Here is an 18,253-nt window from a genome sequence, read left to right as displayed (position 1 = left end):
CCTGATTACATCCTACAATATGTTAGCTATCCCTCCCAGCTTTGTGTCATCTGAAAATTTCTTTATGCTTTTATTTAAGTCACAGAATAAAAACATATAGACAGCACAGGGCAAAGCATATATCCCAAGGATGCTCCACCACAGCCCTCCTTTCAAACTGTCATGAACTTGACCATTCAAGCAACTATACATTTACCTAACAGGGCCATTCTGTGATTTTCACAAGAATTGTTTGGAGGAATAGGACTACAGACAAGTATCTAGAAATTATCGAAGTAAGTGGGGGGGAGGAAGGGGAATATAAACAGAGATTTGAGGCAATGTGGCATGGTGGATGGAAGGATAGCCTTGGAGTTAGGAAGACCTGATTTCAAGTCTCATTTCTGGTGCATATCAGCTATGAGTCTATGGGAAAATCAATTAACCTCTGTTGCCTCAGGGGACTCTCAAAGACTATAAGTTACAGGCACAAGTTGTTTGTATCAGTGCAAAAATAAATATTTCTTTCTTTTGTCTTTTTTTTCCAAGTAGGTATTTATTCTGATTCTTATTGTTGTTAGCATTATTATTATATTATTATTATAAAATCAGAAACAAATCATTAGTTTTACAATCATGTATCTTCCGACATACCTCTATATTTAATACATTTTTAAATGAGAAAAATTTTAATAGATGTAGATTTTTTCCTGGTCTCTTGTTCAAACTAAATCCAGTCATATAACAAACTGAGAAGAATGCTCACTGAAATAAGGCACCTTTTATTACAGCTGTGGAGTTGATACCATGTCTCCTTTTGCATGTTTTCAGTATACCCCTATTTCTATACATTTGTCTTTCTATGAGATGTAAACTCTATGAGGGCAGGGGCTGGATTTGTTTGTGTGGGGTTTTTTTGCCTTTTGCCTTAACACTTTGTTTAGTATCTCACAAATAATAAGCACTTGATAGATACTTAATTGACTGAATGTGGTCCTTTCTTCTGGCCTAAGATGTGTAATGTGGCAAAGCCAATAAGCATTGGTCATTATTCAGGAACTGGCTCCAAGAGAAAGGGAGTATTTCTTCACTTTTTTCTGTTAGTGATAGGTGCTATGGTATATGGGGCTATATAAAATATGCAAAACACTTTTCTTGTCATCTCATTTAAGTTTCAGAAATGTCTTGTGAGACAGGTAGATACTTTAAGATATTGTGATACTGCATTTTATAGATGAGGAAACTGATACCAGGAGACAAGGTAAGTGATTTGTTTAGGATCTCACAGATGTGTGTGTGTTCCTCCTTCTTTGTCGAAGAAGACCATGCCATCAGAGAAATAATGACATGACTTGCACTTGACTTTGTTTTGAGTGAGGGAGGGCTGTGCAGGTCACCAGCCTCACTTCTCCTCCAGAGCCATCTGAATCCAGTGACCAGATATTCATCAGGATGACTGGAGATGACCCAGGATGAGGCAATTGGGGTTAAGTGACTTGCCCAAGGTCACACAGCTAATGAGTGTCAAGTATCTGAGGTGAGATTTGAACTCAGGTCCTCCTGACTCCTGCACTGGTATTCTATCCACTGTACCACCTAGCTGCCCATGGATCTAAATATTTGAAGCAGGATTCAAACCCAGGTCTTCCTGATTCAAAGGACAATATAGTTAATGGATTCCTTCTTTCTGTCAGGACAGAAAACATTTTGCCTGAGACCCTCTCACAAAATATTTGATTCTGTCCCTTCTTGGACCCTTCCCTTCAGTCCTAATTTGGAGGTATCAATCTCAGCCCCAGGACTAAAATCTGAGATAAAATGGAAAGTGGAAAGAGCCCTGGGTATGTAGACAAGGATTCTAGCTATACCAGTAATTACCTATGTGATCCTAGACAAGTCCATTAATCACTCTGGACATCATTTTCAGCATCCATATAATGAGTGCATTGTCCTAGAGAATCGTTATGATCACTTCCATCTCTGAAATCTTATGGAATTTGACTTTAGTTTCCTCAACTGTGTTAATTATTATATTTAATTCTAGAAAAGGATTAAGTTATCATGTTGTTAAGTTAAGGAAAAGATTATTATATTTGCTGTTCCTGTGTGAAATAGGTTTTTTGTGTTCTTACTAGGTCATTCATCATTCTTACTGAAACACACACATATATATATATGTATATATATAAAATGTATATAAATTATATATTAATATATTATATATATATCACATATTGGTTTCCTCCAATGTATTTCTCTCCTTGTATTATTCAAGGAATATTCTTACTATTCGCTACCTTAGAATTTCTTATATGAAAGAAGATATTAGCCCCCTGATCCCTGCCCCCCCAAAAAGCAATGATAACATATGCCTTAATCATTTGACACTCATTAAGCATCTTTTAAGTGTCAGACACTATGCTGGGCACTGGAAATATAAAGATCATTCCATTCACATTCACAGTTACGATTACAATCTGTGTATCTCTCCATGCTCTTTCCCACCGTTTGTGTTTTTAGCTCTCCCATCTCCCTTCCCCTCCTCAACAGTTTTCACTTTTCACCACCATCTCCTGCAGCCTTCCCTTTCTCTTTTAGCCTCACTCCCTTTTACTCTCCTTTACCCTTACTGCTTCTTCCCTCTCTTTGAGATTCCCTCTCCTTTCTTCCCTCTTTCCCTTCTACTGCCTATAGAGCTAGTTAGGATTATCTACTTGTTTATTGTTCCCTCCTTGAAACAAATCAGATGAGAGGACCTCCCAAGCAATGCTCATCTCCCTCTCCTCTTTCCCTCTACTATAATTTTGTACTTCTTCCTGTGATGTAATTTACCATTTTCTGCTTCCCCCTTTTCACACCTGTTACAATCCCTTTGCATACTTCAATCATATTTTTAACATTTAAAATTTACTTTGTACCCATTCCTTCTATGTATCTCCCTTTTATATTTCATAATAGATGCACAGTTGTCAAGATTAACAGGTATCATTTTCCCTTATAGGGAGGCAAACAGTTTGCCCAAATTGAGTAACAAGTTTCCATCTGTCCAATTGTTCCTTTTAAGGAGTTGTTTTCTCCAGTTAATTTTTGTACTTCTTTTTCCGTTTGTTTAATTTTCCTTTTCAAAGAGATATTCTCATCAGTGAATTCTTTTTTCATACTTTTAAAATCATTGGCCAGTTTTTCTTCTATTTCCTTCTTCAGCTGTTTCAGAAGAGCTGTTTGTGCATGTGAGCAGTTCAAAGTCCCTTCTGAAGTTTCAGATGGAAGTACAGTTTCTCTACTGACCTCTTTGGTACTTGCATTTTGGTCCTTATCCCCACAGAAACATTCTATGGTTTTTTCACCCTTCTTTTGCTTTTTCTTGTTCATGATGGTGATTGTGTGTTGTGCCTTCTGGTTCTTTCAGTTAGAAGCTGCAGAACTTGGTGTTGAGCTGACATGTGTGAAAAAGTTAAGAGCAGGTTTTTGTTTTGTGTTTCCCCAATCTGCCCTGGGGTTAGCTTGTTAAGTGTGGAGGAGGGGTGGTCTAGTCATGGGAGATCTTCTCAGCTGAACTGAGGCAAAGGCAAGCTCAGAGGATTGTGATCCCAGCTGCCCTATTATCTTCCCATTTCCCCTGGAGTGCTGAGGCATACCAAAATCCTAGTGTGAGTTCCCACCTATCCTGGGGCTCCTCTCCTGGCACTGAGGCTTGCCTGGGTCCTAGTGCAAGCTTCCTCTGCCCTGGGTCCCCTTTTCTTCTAGTTTGCCTCCACCACAGTAGGAGGAATTGCTCTTAGCTATTTTCCTAGCCTCAGGTGTTTTGAGACTATTTGCCCCCTCTGCTGTTCCTGCTGATACAGGATTTTTCTGGGGAAATATTTTATGGTTCCTTCAAGGTCATCAAGGGAGGAGGAGAGAGCATTTACTGATCTCTCCACCATCCTGGCTCCCAGAAGTTCAAATAGGTGACTTACAGACATTGAATCTGTGGGCTGAAAGTCTCAGGAGCTGCTGCGCTGATATCTGGTGCTCAGTGGCTGTTACTCTGCTCTGATGGTCTCTTGTCCTGGGCTGCAGCTCCACTGGTTCTGTCTGCTGCTGTCTCAGGTTTCCTAGCTCCTCCCCCAACCCCCACTGCACTGGACGTGCTGTGCTGTGAGATGTGGGCTCACCCCCGTGGAACAGATCTTTCCCGTGGACCTTCCAGTCTGTCCTGGGCTTTGAATCTTCCACAGTCTGTCTCCTATTGGATTCTGTACCTCCAAAATTTGGTCGGATTCTCTTTTTAGAGGTATCTGAAGGAGTTTGTCTAAGAGCTTAGGTGAATCATTGCTCTCACTCCTCCATCTGGCTTCTGCCCTGAAATAAATGTTTCTAATAATAAATTCTACACTGATTTCCCACACCAATAAAGTTGCAAGTCTGAACTCTATGTCTTAGTTTAAAAAAAATTGAGGAATCATTTGAGTTGGAAGGGGTATTAGAAGTCATTTAGTCTTACAACATCAGTGCATGTGAGAAGTACAAAAGGTTTTAAGAGTTGAGAACTTCATTGAAATCTGTTTTCTACTCAATCCTAGAAGTGCCTTGACTGAGACATGTTACCCTAATTACTTTGTACAGAAGATAGTCTACAAAGTCAGTACAAGCAAACAAAGGGTTAGTGAGAACCTTCCAGGAGTTGGGTAATGTCAGGCATTTACTTTCTGGTCTGGGGAACTATTGACTGGCAGCAAGTCAGACAAAAAAAATTGGCAGAACAGGTGAAACAGCATATTCCAGGCCTCAGAAGATATTTTGTTCTTTGTTAGTTGTTGGCCAGCAACAGGACATTCTCCTCCCCTAATGTGTAAAATGTAAAGATCTGATCAATGACATGCTTCCAACAGCTGGCAGGGAACCAGGTTTTTAAATCCAAAACTATTTTTATAGCTTTTCCAGTTAGGAGAAGGCATCTGGCTATCTGTAGGTGTTTAATCCAGCCTGCATCTGGCATAGAAGGATTAAACTTCTGCTACTTGTAACCAGGTGCAGCAATCTCCTGGGGAGAGACAGAGATCTAGGTGAAGCTGAAACTGAATTTCCATCCAGTGTATGGTTCTTTTACTACTGAAACAGGGACATGTGCTAATGAATAAAATGCTCTTTCATCCTCTTGCCAACAAAATGCCTTGGAGGTAAAGACAGAAGTAGAAACATGGGAGGTATACAAGGGAATAGAGTCCAGAGACATTCTGCCCTCAACAACGTACAAATTGGGTTTGTGAAAGCCACAGTTTAATTTCAAACAGTTTCTAGATGGATTTAAAGACTATAGATTCTAAATGAAATCATTACCAATCCCACCAGGGTATAGAAACTTCATCAGTCTTTAAAAAAAAAGCAAAACTTTTATCAGTCTCTAAGATATCATTCATTCACTATAATCAGTGTATAGATCAACTTAAAGAAGGAAAGAGGGAGGAAGGAAGAGAAAACAGGAAGGAAAGATTGAAAGAAGGAAGATACAAGTAGAAAAAAGGAAAGAAAAAGATATAAGGGAAAGACAGAGAGACTGAGACAGATACAAAGAGTCAGAAAAAGGAGGAGAGGGAGAAAGGAAGTAAGGATGGGAAGAAAGGAAGAATAGATGATAAGAAGGGAGGGAAGCTTTTTTTTCCCGGGGTTGAGTAAGTAAAGATAAGTACAATTTAATTGACTAGAAAAGTATCATATTGGAAAACCTCTGGACAAACAGAAAAAGAGAAAACTGTTGGCAGAACATTGCTCAGCTTTCTAAAAGATAAACATGAGTGTGTTTGTGATATTTTTTGTAGGATTTGCTTGATTTTTAGCTGAATTTAGTATAATAAAGGGTATTAAGATGTATACTAAGTTCAATTCTTGGATTAGTTCATTATATCAAAATAGGGATAACAAAATAACCACTAAACATTGTTCAAATGGGCATATCCTTAGTGTTTGCCCTGGGAACCTCTATAGTTCAGGTTGCTGCTCATTGCAAGTATGAACAGAATGAGCCATTGGGTAGCTTTCCTCTCTCCATTTTACCAGTTTCTTGAACCATGTATCCAACTTTAGAACAAAATACCTTTCTGTTCTTGGGAAAATGCAATCTCAAGGTGAATTTTTCAAAAAGATCTCTAAGCTGAATGTAATAGTTCTGACATCATATTTACTATTTGGGGTTTTTTCATAAGAGTAATTCCCACTGCTATTTGATTTAGAAATGGAAGAGAGCAATGAGCTCAATTCAACCAGGGATTCTTAAACTGGTGTCCATAGACTCTGTCTATGGTTAGAATTCAGAAGGTTCTAAAGCTTGAATGGAGATATATGTATATCTGTGTGTATGTGTGTATATATGTATTGTGTAATATATATCATATATATGTGCATAATATATGTATACATAACATATATGTATATATGTGTTTGTATGTATATGTGCATGTGTTATGTGTGTATATGTGTATTGTGTGTGTTTGTGTGTGCATGTGCATGTGTATGTGTGACAAGCAAGGGATCTATAGGATTCACCAGGAGTCCATGACACAGCAAAAGTTAAGAGCTCCTGATCTATTCTGAGCCTCTCATTTTACACATGAGAATGCTGAGTCCCAGAAGGATTAAGTAATTTGACCTAATTTCCATTGATAGTATGTAGCAGAGCTTGGATTTAAAACCAACTCATGGAACTAGAAAGGAGATTATAGGTTACTTCATCTAACTTTATCATTTTCCATATGAGGAGTTGAAGCTGAGAGAAATAAAAATCCATTACAAATATTTTTTTTAACTGCTTCATGCCTCAGTCTAGGTAAAGGCAAGGGAAATCAATCAATTTCACCTTCAGGACAATGGTTCTACAGTTATAGGATGCAACTGAAAATGCTACTCAAGAGAATTTCTTGTTTAGTATTTGATTTTGCAATTAATATTTAGTATTAGTAGGTAGCTTCTGCATTTGGATCAAGTTGTTGTGGAATTAGGATTTTGCATCTCTGAGATCCTATGCCTTTCATTTTGCTATGCTTCAATAAGCTTAGCATTACTTGCAAAAGGATGTTGTTCTTCCTTCGTTTTCAAAGAGGTGCAGTGACATCATGAATAGACTAACCTGAATTGCTAACCTGAAGGACTTGGGCAAACCTTGCTGTCTTTGGGCAGAATAATAGTATTTATGTAACCTGTTTGTGTAGTCAATGTGCCCTTGAAGGGAGCTTCCAATGGATAAGTATGTACCCATTTTTAAAGCATAAGTGTATATTTTCTGTAACCTCAAGCAGCAGGATATAAGACTCTTAGGAAGGGACAAAATCTGCAAGTTATTATAGCTTTCCCTTCTTCCTTCCTCCCCCCCTCTCTCTCTTCCTTCTTTCCTCACTCTTTTCTTTCTTTTTTCCTTCCTTCCTTTTTCCTTTTCTTCCTTCTGTCTTCCTGTAGCAGCTTGTTCAGTGATTCAAGCATAAAAGATATTCGAAAAATGTGCCTGAATGTCTATACTAAAGGAAATCAAGACATTTAATATTTTAGAAATATGCCTTACTTTTCTAAGCAATGCTAAGAAGAGGAAAGAGATGTCATTGAAAGAGAGGAGTGTTAAAATGGTCTGTGTGCTTTAGTATTGCATTGTGGACTAATAGAAAGAAAAAGAAGTTATAGCAAACTGCTACCTATTGGCTCCTTTCCAGTTTTGCTCCTTAGGAAATATGACTCTCAACTGGGAAATCAATGACTTGTTTGTGGAAGTAAGTTCTGTGGTCTTGCGGTTTGAACATATTGGGATCCAGCTTTGGAGTTTCTTTATTTAGCTAGTTGTTTGACCCTTGAAAAAGATACTTTTTCCTTCATGACTTGGAGACATGAGCCAACATTTTACTCTACAAATGTGTAAGAGTGTGAGGCCGTGGTGAACCTGAAAAATTAACATAGATTGGGGTAGGGTTGGGGTGGGGAAGGAGTAGAGAATTAAGTCCAATTCAATAAACATTTATTAAGTGCCTACTAGCTCTAGGCACCATGTCAAGAACTTTGAATAAAAAAGCAAAAATGAAACTTCTTTCCAGCAAGGACCTTACATTTTGTTTAGGGGATACAATATGGACATAGAAAATTTAATATCCATATATAAAAAATAAAGAATACAAAGGGATTTCAAAAGGGAGGATGCACTAGCTATCGGGAAGGTCAGGAAAGATCTCATGTAGGACTAGTGAAATGATCAGATGCCATAATCACTGCATCCTATAAACCTACCAGGGAAAGGCCATGAGGCTCAAAAGTGTTTCTTTAGAGATTACAACACTGAAACTGAACGCTATTCCATTTATACTATCTTCTTACCCTACCTCCTTTCCTCTCTCCAGCTTCTGGACTTCTGAATTTACTGGAAATAATATAGGTATGCAAATGATAGATAGATTGTTGGTTGTTGTTGTGTTTATCCTTTGTTTTTGAAGAGGACTACGACATCAGAGAAATGATGGCATGACTTGCACTTGACTTTGTTTTGAGGGAGGAGGGCTGTGCAAGGTCACCAGTCTCACTTTCTCCTCTTGAGCCGTCTGGATCCAGTGACCAGATATTCATCAGGATGACTGAAGACAGCCCAGGGTGCAATGGGAGACCTTGGACTTTTAGGCTAAAGTCTTTTCAGGTACTCACTTTCAGTGAGGTAATGCCCATTTAGTGAATAGGTCTCTTTAAAAAGTAGTCACAGACAGACACTTGGATGGATGGATGGACGGATGGATGGATGGATGGATGGATGGATGGATGGATGGATGGATGGGTGGGTGGGTAGATGGAGTAGGCAGACAGAGCTTTTATAAAGTGCTCACTACATTCCAGGCAATATGCTAAGAACCAGGAATACAAAAATAAATAAGATAGTCCCCAACCTCAAGAAGCTTACATTCTAATGTGGGACTACGAAAAATAAAGGAGAAAAGGGGTTCTGGAAAGGATAGGTGAAACACTCTTTGGGGCTGGTGACTCCCAGGGAATGAGTTGACTGCCTGTGGACAAAGTAATGTTAAATCAAAGGCCACAATGTTTCCTGGGGAAGAGTTCTGAGTCCAGAGGAGGAGAAGGAAGAGGAGGATGGGAATGGAGGCAGCATGGTTTGGAGCTGGTGGCAAGGAAAGTCAGAGGTATTATAAAAGTTAATGTCAATAAAGATCTTTCTCAGTTCAACTTTTTTTTTTTTGCTATAGCAATGCCTCATTCTTTTGATTTTACAATTTGTCTTCCTCTGTCCCTGCCAAAGTGCTGTGTGGTACAGGCTTATTACTTATTATGAAAATAAAAATAAATTTAGATTAATTTTTAAGACTTTCCTGACACCCTCATGAGAAAGACAGCCAAGGCTGTACTTTAAGAAATGTTTGTGATTCATTCTCTGAGACTCTCAGATAACTAGGCTATAGGAGACTTTAGAAGTAGAGGCATTTTAGGCACTATAAGGAAACTTTGAAAACAGAAATAATTTTGTTTTAACAGTGACTAATACCTTTCCACCTCTGAGGGATTTGGTAAGAATAACTTAGATGACAGTATGTAATAGATGAGGTTATTGGACAAAGGCCCTGGTGTTGTTGCTAGCATACTAATAGAAAAGCATTTTAAAACCTTTAAAGCATGATTAAAACATTATACCAATACCATACCATTATACCATAATTATACCATGAAATCGCCATTCCGTTGATACAGAATTGTTGTTGTTGTCCATTTGTTTTTCAGTCGTGTCTGACTCTTCATGACCCTATTAAGGGGTTTCTTGGACAAGATTGATTTGTCATTTCCTTCTCCAGCTCATTTTACAAATGAGGAAACTGGAACAAAAGACGGTTAAGTGACTTGCCCAGGGTCACACAGCTAAGAAGTATCTGAGGGTCAGATTTGAACTCATGAAAATGAGTCTTCCTCACTCCATGTCTGGTGCTCTATGCATTGTACCACCTACCTGCCTGAATGTGGGATTAAGATGTCATATATTTAATATGTTCTATATCCTCTAACAACTGTATCTAAAGGAGCAGCCTGACTAAACCATCTTTTTAGTAGGCTTATTTCTTGTGATGGAGACTCTTTTCCATCTTCTGTATTTTAAGGGGGGAGGGAATCATCATGAGAATTCAAGATCAGTTTCATGAATTTTACTCAACATGACAAGATTACAAGGCATGAGCCTTTGACTGGAGATATCTAAGGGGCTTCTCTCCATGCCATAGCAAGTGGCACCTAAAGTCTTTCAAAATTATTTGTCTTTACAATATTGTTCTTATTGGGGGGAGTGGAGCCAAGATGGTGGAGTAGAAAGGCACACTTACACAGGCTCTCCCCACACAACCCATAAAATACCTGTAGAGAGGGACTCTCAACAATTTTTGGAGCAGCAGAAGTGGAGAACAACAGAGTGAAGGAGATTTCCAGCCTAAAGTGACCTGAAAGGCCCACGGGAAATGTGTGTTGCACCAGATGAGGAGTGGAGCCCAGCCCAGCCTTGGCCGCTTGGCATGGCTCCCAAAAAGCCCTCGGGGGTGGAATCTCTAGTCACAGTAGCAGCGAATCCCCAGTCCCAGCAGCAGGTCCACAGATCCCTCAACCCACAGATGCCAAAGGTCAGTGATGGGTTTTTTTCAGCTGACCAGGAAGGGAGAAGGATCTTCCCATAGCTTCAACCTCAGGCAGTGGCCCACAAAGGTCATGTCAGGGGGCAGCAGTTCCCATCTCAGCCTCTACAGCAGCCCGCATCCATCGTTGGCCACGTTGTTAGAATGCAAAACCTACACTTGCCAAAAAGACTATATTATGGAGAATTCACGTGGAGCAGGCAATCACATGATGGTCAGAAGAAGTGATACAAAGACACTCTCAAGGTCTCTCTCAAGAACTTTGGATTTGACTGTGCAACATGGGAGACACTGGCACAGGACCACTCAGCATGGCATGCCCACATCAGAAAGGGTGCTGTGCTCTATGAGCAAAGCAGAATTGAGACAGCACAAAGTAAGCATAAGATGCGCAAATTTGGGATATCCACCCCAAATATTCACATGGACTATCTGTGGTAGAACATTCTGAGCTTGTATTGGTCTGATCAGCCACAGTCAGACACAATGAAACTTCACTTTACTGTGGTGATGTCATTTTGTTCTTCTCCATGAATGAAGGACAACAACAAACCAACCAACATGAGCAGGATATTGAGATTGTCCCCAGACTGAGAGAGATCATTGTCTGGATAGGAAGGAAGATTGAATGTAGAAATCACCATTTTCCTGAGAATCAGAATGATAGAGTAGAAAAACTTGGACTTATTATTTGAAAGGTAAGAATTTGACACTGTGTCTATAGAGAACCCACCTTCTGCTAGGGATGATGGATTCAAGGTACAGAAGGAGATGTATATTTTTGGACATGACCATTATGTGGATTTATTTAGCTTGACCATGTTTATTTGTTACAAAGACTTTTTCATTTTTTTAATTTTAAATTCTTTTCTTCCTGATCCTATTAGGGATATATGGTAGAATTAGCAATAGTGATCTCTCCTGGAAAAAAAAAATCTTTGCAGTAAGTTTATATGATTTCCAAGATACAAAGGGAACTGATTTAAATGTATACATAAAAGAGCCATTGCCTAATTGATAAGCAGTCTAAGAATAAGTAGGCAGATCTCAAGAGAAGAAGCCCAAGTTATCTATAGTGATATGAAAACATGCTCCAAATTACTACTAATTAGAGAAATGCAAATTAAAGTGATTCTGAGATTCTTCCTCATACCCATCTGAGTGTTAAAGATGACAAAAAAAAGAGATGGTAAATGTTGTGGGGACTATGGGAAAACAGACACATTAATGAACTGTTGGTAGATCTGTGAAAGAGTGCAACCATTATGGAAAACAATTTGGCATTATACATAAAAAATTAATAAATAGAGCATACCCTTTGACTCAGCTGTACTACTTGTGGGCTTATACCCCAAAGAGATCAAAGAAAGGGAAAAAAAGTCCTATCTGTATAAAAATATTTTTATTTATGGTAGTTCTTTTTGTGGTGGCTAAAAACTGGAACCCTAAGGGAGATGACCTTCGTTTCAGAAATGGTTGAATAAGTTGTGCTATATGACTATGAGACAATACTATATTGTGCTATAAGAAATGAGGAAATAGATGATTTAAAAAAAACATGGAAAGATTTATATGATCCAATGCAAAGTGAAGTAATCAGAACCAGAAAAAAACAATTTATATGGTATCAACAATAAATCACAGTTTTGAAGACTTTGTAACATGAGGAATGAAATGAGCAGGACCAGGAGAATAACTTACACAATAACAAGTCTATAAGAATGACAACTCAGAAATCCATAAGAACATTAACCATTCATCATTGGTCTTGAGGACCAATAATGAACCATGCTTTTTATTATGGAGAGGTGATAAATTTAGGGTGCAGAATGAGACACATACATACACACATGTGTATATGCACACATACACCATACACATATGCTGATATACATGTATATATGTATTATTTATATGCACACATACATACACACACATAGCCATGGAGGGAATTTGTTAGCAACCAACCTGACATACAATATCCTGAAGAATGACAGGTAAGGATACCATCTATCTAGCACTGCTTAGTGCAACTTGACAAAGTCCTACCTTGAGGAAAGGTGGCACTCCAATACTAGAGTGCTTATAAAGGTTACTGTTATCTACTTCTAATGTAGAATATGTATAAAATTAATCATTTCTCTCTCTAATCCTTTGTTGTATCACATGTCCCTTCATGTTGTTCATCTATATTCCATGTATACCTGGTTTGATTTTTAGTGACTATAGATTTTTTTTCAACTTGAGCGTGAATATATTGAGTGGCTTGAAAAGGATAAGACTAGTTCATTTGAGGTAGTCATTTCCCTTTCCCTTTCCAGGCCAGGAATGATTCCGAGGTACAAATGAAAAAGTGGAGATGGGAAGATGGTAGCCATGAGGAATACTGGCCTGAGGTAAATGGCCTAACTGCGGGGAGAGAGAGAGAGAGAGAGAGAGAGAGAGAGAGAGAGAGAGGAGACAGAGACAGAGACAGAGAGACAGAGAGAGACAGAGAGAGACAGAGAGAGGAGACTGAAGATGGAGAGCTGAGTCAGGAATTTTGGAAATCACAGATTGAAAGTGAGACCATGCTAGGGAGCCAAGATGGCAGAGTAGAAAGACGCACATACACATAGCTCCAAACCCACAACCCACAGAACGGCTACAGGGGAGTAACTCATGGCGAATTCTGCACCCAGAGGCCACGGAATATTGGAGCGAGGGAGATTTCTGTTCCGGAGGGACCTGCAAACCTCTCGCGGGGGGTCCTTCGCGCTGTGGACTGGGCACCGGGACTGGGAGCGGAGGGCAGCCCTGCCGCGGCCGCGGCACCTAGAGGAAAAGATCCGAGCAGGCTTTGGGGAATGGGATCTCCAGCGGCCACGCGGGTCCCTCCACCCACAGAGGGACCTGCAAACCTCTCGCAAAAGGTCCGTCACGCTGCAGACGTGGAGCCCAGCCCAGCCCAGACCTGCTGTGGCCACGGCACCAAGAGAAACAGACCCAAGCAGGCTTCAGGGACGGGATCTCCAGCGGCTGCACAAGTCCCTCTGCCCACAGGTGACAGGGGTCGGTGAGAGAGTCTCTTTGGGGGTCGAGAGGGGAGTGGGGTGCCCCCATTATTCGGGCCCCCCCCCGGGAGGTAGAAGCTGAGAGGCGGCTGCAGACAGGGGCTCCCCAAGCGGGCGGGAGCCTGGATCCATTGTGGGAGGTCTGTGCATAAACCCCCTGAGGGAACTGAGCCTGAGAGGCGGCCCTGCCCCGACCTGACCATCTGAACATAATCTCATACTGAATAGCAGCCCTGCCCCCCCCAAAAGCCCTAAGGCTGGAAGCAGCATTTGAATCTCAGTCCCCAAACACTGGCTGGGAGGATCAGGAGGCAAGGTGGGTGTGAGGAGAATATTCAGAGGTCAAGTCACTGGCTGGGAAAATGCCCAGAAAAGGGAAAAGAAATAAGACTATTGAAGGCTACTTTCTTGGAGAACAGGCATTTCCTCCCTTCCTTTCTGATGAGGAAGAACAATGCTTACCATCAGGCAAAGACACAGAAATCAAGGCTTCTGTGTCCCAGCCCACCCAATGGGCTCAGGCCATGGAAGAGCTCAAAAAGAATTTTGAAAATCAAGTTAGAGAGGTGGAGGAAAAACTGGGAAGAGAAATGAGAGAGATGAAAGAAAAGCATGAAAAGCAGATCAGCTCCCTGCTAAAGGAGACCCAAAAAAATGTTGAAGAAATTAACACCTTGAAAACTAGCCTAACTCAATTGGCAAAAGAGGCTCAAAAAGCCAATGAGGAGAAGAATGCTTTCAAAAGCAGAATTAGCCAAATGGAAAAGGAGATTCAAAAGCTCACTGAAGAAAATAGTTCTTTCAAAACTAGAATGGCACAGACGGAGGCTAAGGACTTTGCGAGAAAGCATGATATCACAGAACAAAGAGAGAAGAATGGAAAAATGGAAGATAATGTGAAATATCTCATTGGAAAAGCAACTGACCTGGAAAATAGATTCAGGAGAGACAATTTAAAAATTTTGGGACTACCTGAAAGCCATGATCAAAAGAAGAGCCTAGACATCATCTTCCATGAAATTATCAAGGAAAACTGCCCTGAGATTCTAGAACCAGAGGGCAAAATAAATATTCAAGGAATCCACAGAACACCGCATGAAAGAGATCCAAAAAGAGAAACTCCTAGGAACATTGTGGACAAATTCCAGAGTTCCCAGGTCAAGGAGAAAATATTGCAAGCAGCTAGAAAGAAACAATTCAAGTATTGTGGAAATACAATCAGGATAACACAAGATCTAGCAGCCTCTACATTAAGGGATCGAAGGGAATGGAATAGGATATTTCAGAAGTCAAAGGAACTAGGACTAAAACCAAGAATCACCTACCCAGCAAAACTGAGTATAATACTTCAGGAGAAAAAATGGTCTTTCAATGAAATAGAGGATTTTCAAGCATTCTTGATGAAAAGACCAGAGCTGAAAAGAAAATTTGACTTTCAAACACAAGAATGAAGAGAAGCATGAAAAGGTGAACATCAAAGACAAGTCATAAGGGACTTACTAAAGTTGAACTGTTTACATTCCTACATGGAAAGACAATATTTGTAACTCTTGAAACATTTCAGTATCTGGGTACTGGGTGGGAGTACACACACACACATGCACACACGCACACATACATAGAGGCAGAGTGCACAGAGTGAATTGAAGAGAATGGGATCATATCTTAAAAATAATGAAATCAAGCAGTGAGAGAGAAAGATATTGGGAGGAGAAAGGGAGAAATTGAATGGGGCAAATTATCTCTCATAAAAGAGGCAAGCAAAAGACTCATTAGTGGAGGGATAAAGAGGGGAGGTGAGAGAAAAACATGAAGTCTACTCTCATCACATTCCACTAAAGGAAAGAATAAAATGCACACTCATTTTGGTAGGAAAACCTATCTCACAATACAGGAAAGTGGGGGATAAGGGGACAAGCAGGGTGGGGGGGATGACAGAAGGGAGGGCATGGGGAGGAGAATGCAATCTGAGGTCGACACTCATGGGGAGGGACAGGATCAAAGGAGAATAGAAGTAATGGGGGACAGGATAGGATGGAGGGAAATATAGTTAGTCCTATACAACACAACTATTATGGAAGTCATTTGCAAAACTACACAGATTTGGCCTATATTGAATTGCTTGCCTTCCAAAGGGAAGGGGTGGAGAGGGATGGAGGTAAAGAAGTTGGAACTCAAAGTGTTAGGATCAACTGTAATGTTCTTACCACTAGGAAATAAGAAATACAGGTAAAGGGGTATAGAAAGCTATCTGGCCCTACAGGACAAAAGAGAAGACGGAGACAAGGGCAGAGAGGGATGATAGAAGAGAGAGCAGATTGGTCACAGAGGCAATTAGAATGCTTGGTGTTTGGGGGGGGGAGGGGATAAAAGGGGAGAAAATTTGTAACCCAAAATATTGTGAAAATGAATGTTAAAAGTTAAATAAAAAAAGAGAGAGAGAGAAAAAGAAAAAGAAAAAAAAAGAGAAAAAAAAGAAAGTGAGACCATATGACTATAGTGACAGTTCAGTGGCCCAGCAAGTAGTGATGGACTTGAGGTCAGGAAAATCTGAGTTCAAAACCTGCTTCAGATAGTTACCAGCTTTGTGGCTCTGGACAAGTCACTGAACTTCTGCCTCAGTTTCCTCATCTGTAAACATCTGTAAAATAAGGAGGTGAAACTTGATTATCTCTTGCTCTAAATCTATGCTCCTATGCTCTAATATAATGGAAGTGGTAGCAGAAACAGCTGGAAGAGGGGATCGAATAGATTCCTAAGGGAAGGAGACAAGTTCAATGAGTTGTCCTTTTTACCAACGTCATCACACCTATTCATGAAGGCCCAGCCAGGAAGACCCAAGTTCAAATCCAGCCTCAGACACATACTAGCTATGTGACCCAGGGAAAGCCACTTACCCCATTGGCTTCAGTTTCCTTATCTGTAAATTGGGGATAATAATAGCACCTACCACCCAGGGTTGTAGTAACAATCTAACCAAATGACATTTGTAAAGTCCTTAGCATAGTGCCTAATAATAATAACTACCATTTATACAGCACTTACTATATGCCAGACACTATGCTAAAAACTTTATAATTATTATCTCATTTTATCCTGGTAGGTGCTATATAAATATTTGTTATTATCATTATTATCATCATCACGACTAAATAAGGAACTGTTATTTTGTTGGGACAATCTTAAATTTTGTTAGGGAGAGAACTCTCCAGAAAAGACATTTCTATTATCTTTTCTGCAGCCTGTCTCTCTCATAAACCTGTTCTTTGTTTTATTATTTTTTTACCCTCATTTTTTGAAAGGAAACAGGACTCGAAAGACATGAGCTAAACAGAGACTTAAGATGGAAATTCTGATGTTTCCAGGGCTTTGCTGTGGATAAGGGCTGCTGAGCCACGATGAAGATTTAAAAAGAGAGGGGGGGCGCTGCTAAGATTGAGTCTGTTCGATTAGAGCTGAAATCTTGAGTCGCTTCACTTTTCTGATCCTGTTTCCTTATCAGTAAATTGGAGACAATAATTCTTGTATTATTTACTTCACGTAGCATTTGTGAGGCTAAAATTAGATTTCATTTTGTAAAGCGCTCCCAAAGTGCAAATTGATATAAAGATATAAACTGCTGTGATTACAATGGACGCTCTCTCTCTCTCTCTCTCTCTCTCTCTGTCTCTCTCTCTGTCTCTCTCTCTGTCTCTCTCTCTGTCTCTCTCTGTCTCTCTGTCTCTCTCTCTCTCTCTCTCTCTGTCTCTGTCTCTGTCTGTCTCTCTCTCTCTCTGTCTCTCTCTCTGTCTCTCTCTCTGTCTCTCTCTGTCTCTCTCTCTGTCTCTCTCTCTCTCTCTCTCTCTCTGTCTCTCTCTGTCTCTCTCTCTGTCTCTCTCTCTCTCTCTCTCTCTCTGTCTCTGTCTGTCTCTGTCTCTGTCTGTCTCTCTCTCTGTCTCTCCCTCCTTCTCTCTCCCCCTCCTTCCCTCCCTTTTTCTCTCTCGGACTTACCCAGTTGTAAATTTTGCCAGAGAAATCATCAAGCCTCTCCTGTTGAGTCCAGGCCTTTCTCCTGAATGATGTATGATCCATCTAACACTGTGTCAGATCAACATTATCTCCTGGAATGCAGGAACTTGAAGACCGCCTGCATTTTTCCTAAGCTAGACAAATTGGTCCCAAGGCACATCAAACCAGAGCACAGAATGTGAGGTGTGTCTGCTTCCAGTGCCTTCATTTATCTTCTTTTAATCAAATGGACTGGACTCATTTTCATTGGAAAGAAAGGCTTGTTATCCTTGGCTTTCTTGTCCCTCTAACAGTGTTGTTTTTAGGAATGTGTTAATGGCTACAAAATTTTTTAACACGTCTGCAAGTGCCTCTCATGTTAGGAGATTCTTCTCAGTTGTGGGAAAAGGAGCTGTCAGGTTGCCCGGTATTTGAAGAAAATGAAAATGTTTCTGACAGGTAGATTACACACAAGCTTCAAACTCCATCTTTATGGAACATGCTGTTGAGAGGATCAGAAAGAGAGTTACTTTTCTTGCCAACCTTGATTCTTGGAGTCTTCTGTCACTGCCCTGGTAGTCAATTCCAGGGACTGGATGACAAAGGAGT

This window comes from Notamacropus eugenii, chromosome 2, assembly GCF_028372415.1.
Source record: "Notamacropus eugenii isolate mMacEug1 chromosome 2, mMacEug1.pri_v2, whole genome shotgun sequence".
NCBI lineage: Eukaryota > Metazoa > Chordata > Mammalia > Diprotodontia > Macropodidae > Notamacropus > Notamacropus eugenii.
Note: the sequence above shows the minus strand (reverse complement) of the source record.